The following is a 7203-nucleotide window of genomic DNA, read 5'->3' as shown; positions in this document are numbered from 1 at the left end:
CGTGTTCGACTCGTTCGTTAAGAAACGAACACAAGCTTATTTCAAACAAACTAAATTTTAAACGAACCGAACACGAACACAAGCTTTGTTCGTTCGTGTTCGGTTCGTTTACACCCCTAATTATAAGTAGTGTGGTAGCATTGTGGCGCTACACCAGTAGGGCCGTAAACGAGCGGAGCTTGAGCGAGCTCAGGCTTGGCTCTCGTTCGGCTCATTCGAAATTGCTCGTGTTTGAAACCGGCTCGTGAATAGTGTGTTTGTGTTCGGCTCGTTAAAATTAAATTGAAAAAATATATGTAAAGTGTTGGATTCGAACCTCGATCAAATGTATTCAAAAGAGATACTAATCACGTTACCACACGAGGTGTTATGGTTTAAACTTACATATAAATATATATAATATATTATTATATAAATAATATATATAGTATATTATTATTTAAATAATTACATATATTTTTATTTCGAGCTAAAACGAGCCGAACAAGAGCGAACAAAGAGTTGTTCGTGTTCCGCTCGTCTAAAATTCGTGCTTTAAAAACTTGTTTGTGTTCTGCTCGTTCACTTAACGAACGAGCCGAACACGAGCTGTTCGCGAACAACAAACTTTTTTGACAGCTCTACGCACCACACCACAATTTTATCTATTTAAATAAATACACATTACTCTTGTTAATATACAATGTAATTTTATATTTGTATCATATGTCAAACAATATTTAATTGATGGTGTGATATGTTTGAAATGCCCAAATATCAATTAATTTACATATACATCTAAACAAAACTCTCATATTTACATTCATAACACTTAAATGTTTGAAAAGTGAAATAACGTGTTTTTCATGCAAAGATTTATGAGGGCAAATTTTTATAAATGTGAATATGTAAGTTTATGAATTAGATATCTAAATATGTAAGAGTTGTGGTATGTAGGTAAATTTTCGTTCTTCTTTTCAATCAGAATAGCTTTTATGTTTGACAAAATTGGCTGAATATTCAAATAAGATGGGTTTGAATTTAATTTGATTGAAATAACATTTAAATAAATTTGTGCATTCATCTTTATTTAAGAGTATATGTTTTTTTTTTTTTTTTCTTATTAACATGTGACAATGGATGGCCACTAAAATTATCATTTTGGGTGAAACCCTTCACATTTTTAGGATGTTATTATAATCTTATGCTACTAATAAAGTATTATAATCTCACCAAGGATTGAGCGGTTGTTTGTGGTGTGGGGGATCACACACGTTCTTCTTTTCAATGTTATTCTTTCCTCCTCTGTTAAGGATTCGGGTGTCTCTTCTCCGAGAATATATGGCACATCTTCATTATCTTCGTCTTCTTCTTCTAATGTCAAAGCTAGGCCTCTCATCACTCTGACTCAAGGTGACTCCTCTCTTGGTATCTGGTCCTTTTGTGTTTTTTGTCTCGTGCCACTGATCATGACAATCACACTTGGCTTGTTGAATGGTTTCTAAGACTGGCTCTGGCCACCTCTCGCCTTGCTTATTTTATCTCGTTATTCATTTACAGTAAAAGTTCATTCATTAATGCATCATGAATTCTCTAGTGTAATTCCACCAGCATTTTTTGTCATCTTTGAAATGGAATCTCTTTGATGAATTTTAAAAAATGAGTTTCGCGTTCACCATACATTTTAGGATGCTAAATTCTTATGGGACGTGACATCTTATATAATAAATACAATATTGAAGAAACCAGTGATAAAAGTTGGAGAGATGGTAAGAGAGTTTTTTTAGAACCCGGGATCTGATCCTCCCTCTTCACCTTTTTCTTCTTATTTATATGGCATGGAGTTCATGTAGGTCTAAAGAATGAAATATAAATGTAGGTTGTAGGTCCTATGGTACGAAGCCTAAGCAAACTTGTTGACGAGACTGTTGGTGTGGATTCTCGTGCTATTAATAAATGATGATACGTGTGGCAACAGATTTGAGTTCTCTTCCTTCCACTGTAAAGAACTATTCATGGAGCTCGGTGAAGCGGCTTGGTAGTTATTAGTGAGCTAGGCACGAGGATCCAATTTGTACATGTGAGCTTGAAAGAACTCACAAAATGAGAGTGAGCTCAACTTGAGAAGCTCAATTCAAGACTTAAAACTCAGTGATCCAGTTCATATGAATATGAACATGCTTCGGAGGTACAACTAGCTTTGTAGCTTGTTACCATCAAAGATAGGACTAGCGAGTATGTTGGCCTGGTTATAGTCAGGATCATAAAGTCATGGTCAGTGGGCTTGAGCCCGTTAGACTCATAAGACCCGTTTAGTATTTTGGCTTTTATGTGCTTACTGAGAGCCATTTTTAGATATACAATTATACAATTATCTTAAAACATGAAGTTTTGTAAGAAAAAAGAACATAACACCACTTCTCATAAGTATTTATCTAAGTATATTCATCATTTCTATCATAAATCTCTTACAAAAAAAATTTAAAGCCGGCATTGATCCCAAGCTCAAAAGTAAGGTATTGATGATACATTTTTAATTAATTAATTTGTGCTCGACTAAAAAAATTTCTAGCTCTACTCTTGTTAACAATTACGTTATCATAGATGCAATCGTATATTATATTTATGACTTTTATTTAATGAATATATTATAATTGATTTGCTATTATTTGGTTCTCTTCTTGTATAGGCTAATCCTCCTCTATTTAAATGATGCAAAGCTCATGTGAGATTTATGGTACAAGTCCTTTTTTGTTTATTTTCATTCTATGCTTATGGAATCTCTCTTCAATTCAATGTCCAACCACGTAAATATTTGCGTGGGAAAGCGGCAGCTAAAGCGCAGTTCGAACACGGAGAAAACATTGCATCAAAACTCCGCACGTAGAGTTATGTGCGGAGTCAAATGAAATCACGACACATGACGGTGACAGAAAAAAATATATATATGTCTGGTAACACAAGAGAATATTTCTTCCGTGTTATTCAGATGTCGTTGTGTGTTATTCAGATATCATTGTGTATTATTCAGGTGTTATTTTGTGTTATTTAATTATTATTTATGTGTTATTGTGTTATTATAACACCGAGAATATTTCCAAAATACAATAACACTTGAATAACATATAATAACACATGAATAACACGGGGGAGAATATTCTCCTGTATTACCGGGCCGAATTTTTTTTATCACCTCCACGTGACGTGATTTCATTGGACTCCGCACGTAATTCTAGCTAAAAAGTGTTGATGTAATATTTTTTTTCCGGAGCACTAGATGACAATCAGGAGAGTGCTATTTTGGGAAAGTGTTGTTTCAAGAAAGGTTTTTTGGGAGACAAAAAAAAGCTTTTATAGACTGAAAGCTTTTTATTTTTTTTAAAAGAAAGCTTATGAAGGAAGCTTTTCTTTACGGGAAACAGCAACAAAGGGGAAAGAAAATTTGATTTCTTCTACAATATTATTACCTTTCTCGTGAAGCCAGCTGGCAGAAGGCGAAGGGATTTGAGGAAAAAAAAACTCGGAGAAAATGTTTTAAAAGCGAAGAGAGAATTTTGGGAGAAAAAACAAGTAATAAGCCCGCTGCTCGATTTGGAGAGGCGAGGTAGAAGACGAAAGATCCGTTTGCGACAGTTTATTTGGTGCGGTGGCGTTTTGAGCGTTTTGAAAATGCACATAGTGAAAATGCACATAGCCTGTTTGGGTAAATTGCGTTTTGACAGCTTATGCGTTTTCAAAATGCAAAAAACAGTGTTTTCACACTGCACATATTTAGGTGCGGTAACAGCTTATTGGCAACAATCTGGCTTTTTCAAAAAAATAAAAATTTATAGTAACCATCATACTTAACTTATCAGCAGATTATTTTTAATCAGTTTATCAGCAGATTATTCAATAAGCTACAGCTGCCCCAAACAGACCAGAAGCTTGCAGAACAGAAAGGGGTGTTTGAGGGGAGAGAACCGGCGATCAAGCTATTTGGGAAAAAGATACTTCTGATGGAAGGTGGTGTAGCCGATTCGGAGGAGGAGAAGGTGAGGTTCGAAGGCTATGGTTTTCAGCGAAACCGATAGAGGGCGAGGGTCTCGGCCAGAGAAAGGGAAGGGTTTTTTATTGTGGTATTAATTTAACTTTTTTTTAGTTAAATGTTATTAATTTAATTGATTTTAAATCAATAATTACTTAAAAGATTATCGGATTAATTATAATTACATGAATTTAAATATATTTATTTAATAGTTAATCACTAATTATATATATATATATATATAACTTTCAATTATTTAATAAAAGAAGGTTTAGGTGCATGGCAGTTAAAACTCCTGCTATTAAACCTCTAAAGTATCATATATGTGGTTGTCACAGTTTTGTTTTAAATACCGTTAATAAACAGACGCAAAACGGTCATTTTTCCAGAAACAACCGTTTCACAGCTGTTTTCACATAGCTGCAACAAATAGACTGACAGTTTCCCCGCGGCAGTTTTCTCGCAGCGGTTTCCTGAGGCACCGCAACTGCTCCTGAAAAGCTTAAAAACTGCAGCTACCCCAAATAGACCTTTAGAAAAAAAAATTTAAGTCAACTTTTTTTTGTTCAGTCTTTTTTTTCCAGGTACTTTGTTAGAGCAATTCTTTTAATAAAGAGATTCCAACAATGATAGCTATGATGAATAACACAATGTCAGGTTTTTCAACGTTCGCTGCGACAGTTGAAAAGTCTATGCATCAGATAATTATGCATTTCGTCAAAAATGATGCGACAAAATTTGATAGCAAGAAGAATTTTGGCATTTAGTGCTACGAGATGATGGATGCGCTGTGTTTCTTTGAATTTGAAGGAAGTTTTGGATAATGAGGAATGTCCCTGAGAGATGTTAGAGTGAGATTAATTGAAGATGAACAGAAGTGCTTGTGGCTTGATCCAAAATTATTTTGCCTAGGAAATCAAATATGGGATGATGAAAGAAACATCTGCATGGAAATTGTAGAGGATGTTGGAGAATAAATATCTCACAAAGATCGCAGAGATTTATCTTCATATGAAGTGTTAACTCTACAGATTTCAGATAAAAATGGGGGTTACTATTGAAGAGAACTTGAATTACTTCACTTGGTTGTTGATAGATTTATTAAGTTTGGATGATGAGCTTGGAGACGAAGACAAGGCACTTCTTCTATTGAATTTGTTCCCAAATGAGTATGAAAAATTTATTTTGACACTCATTCATAGGAAAGAGATATTGAATTGTGGCAATGTGACTACGCCACTGTTGAATCTTAAGTTCTATCGAAGGACAAAGAGTTTGCAAATATGGAATTAATTGAGGCACTTACACTCCAACGTGATAGGTCTGAGAAATGAATAAGAATTTGTCAAGGAAATGTGGCAGCGGTGACACTTCTCAAAAGCGAGGCAAGTCTTGAAAAAAATCAATGTGATTTCTATTTAGAGTTCGATAATTGAAAAAAAGATTGTCTAAAGCTAAAGGAGAAAGGAAATGAAATTGCATCTGAGGCGAAAGCTAATGTAAGTGTAGCAAGATATGAAGGGGCGAATTCAGATGTATCATTATTTGCAGTTTCTCACAATTTATTTACAGATGATTCCTGATGAATTTTGTGCACAGGTGCTACCTATCATATTTGTCCTTATTGAGGTTGGTTCTGCACGCACAAGGAGCTGGATAGTGGTGTATTGACTATAGGCAACGATCAAGCTAATCATATTATTAGTGTAGAGATATCAAGATGCATGATAGTATAGTGAGAGAGCTGACTCATGTTAAATATATTCTATATATCAGGAAGAATTTGATGTTCGTTGGGGCTTTAGAGTCCAAGGGCTACAAGATAGTTATTGAAAAATGAGTTCTACAGTTATGTCATGGAGCAATGATTTTTATGAATGGAGTTTGTTAGTACAATATTTACTATTTTCAAGGTAATGCAATGACTGGAATTATTGTTATTGTTAATAATTATTCCGACTCGACTATATTGTGACATATATTGTTAGCTCATATTGGAGAGGCTTTGCTTCAGAATTTGGTTAAAAAAAGACAGATAAAGAAGCAAACATCTGCAAACTTGATTTATGTGAACATTGTGTGTTTGACAAGAATATATGAGCATTTTTTGGGACTGTCATCCATTGTTCAAATGATATTTTTGAGTATGTTCACACGGATGTTGGGGCCCGACGAAGATAACATAATTCAACAGTTGAAGATACTTTGTCTTTTTTATTGATGATTACTCTATGTATGTTTGAGTATACACGATGAAGCATAAAAAAACGAAATGTTTGAGATTTTCATAACTTCGAAGAAGTTGATTGAGACTCGGACTGATAAAAAGATACATTCTATTATATCAGACAATGAGGGCGAATATATTATTGCAAGAGTGTCAGAGAAATGCGATATAACACAACTTCATTGTTCGAAAGTCACCATAGTAAAATGGAGTTGCAGAGAGGATGAATCGAACTTTGGTGGAGAAAGTTTGGTGTATGTTATCTAATGTTGGGTTGAATAGAGTCTATTGGGTCGAGGCCAATGAATATGTTTGTCGGAGGCCAATGAATATGTTTGTCGCTTGGTGAACCATCTGTCTTCTGCAACTATTGGGAAGAAGACCCTAAATGAGATGTGGTCAGGGCATCTTGTTAGAGATTACGAGCACATGAGAGTGTTTTGGTGTCCAACTTACTACCACGTGCAGAATGATAAACTAAAACCACAAGCAAAGAAGGCGATCTCTATTGGCTTCAGTCATGGGAACTCAAAGTAGGTTGAGAGTTCTACTGAAACCACATATATGCAACATAAGTTCGAGTTTGATGCAACTCCATTTACTCAATATGGTTTGTCCCCTCCGACTCAGATATCTGATTCAGTTGCAGCTCATGAGGTATCTGTTGATACTTGATAGTACTCAAAAGGAGGTGGAATACAATATTGAGGATGAGATTCCTGCTCAGGAACCTACTGCTAGTAGCAGGACCAGGCATCAGAATGTCTCAAAAGAAGCTCGGTTGAGGGATCACATTATATTTTCACTTTCAGAGATAGTGGCAAAAAAGCCTCGTCACTACAACGAATCGGTGGAGAACTTAGACTGTGATATTTGGAGAGTGGTAATGGATGAAGAGATAGATATTCGATGTGAAGACTGCATTCCTACTCGAAGAATTGTAAGAGATCTATATGTTGCAACCATTTGG

Source organism: Phalaenopsis equestris, unplaced genomic scaffold, assembly GCF_001263595.1.
Source record: "Phalaenopsis equestris unplaced genomic scaffold, ASM126359v1 Scaffold000428, whole genome shotgun sequence".
NCBI lineage: Eukaryota > Viridiplantae > Streptophyta > Magnoliopsida > Asparagales > Orchidaceae > Phalaenopsis > Phalaenopsis equestris.
This window is presented reverse-complemented; position numbering follows the sequence as displayed.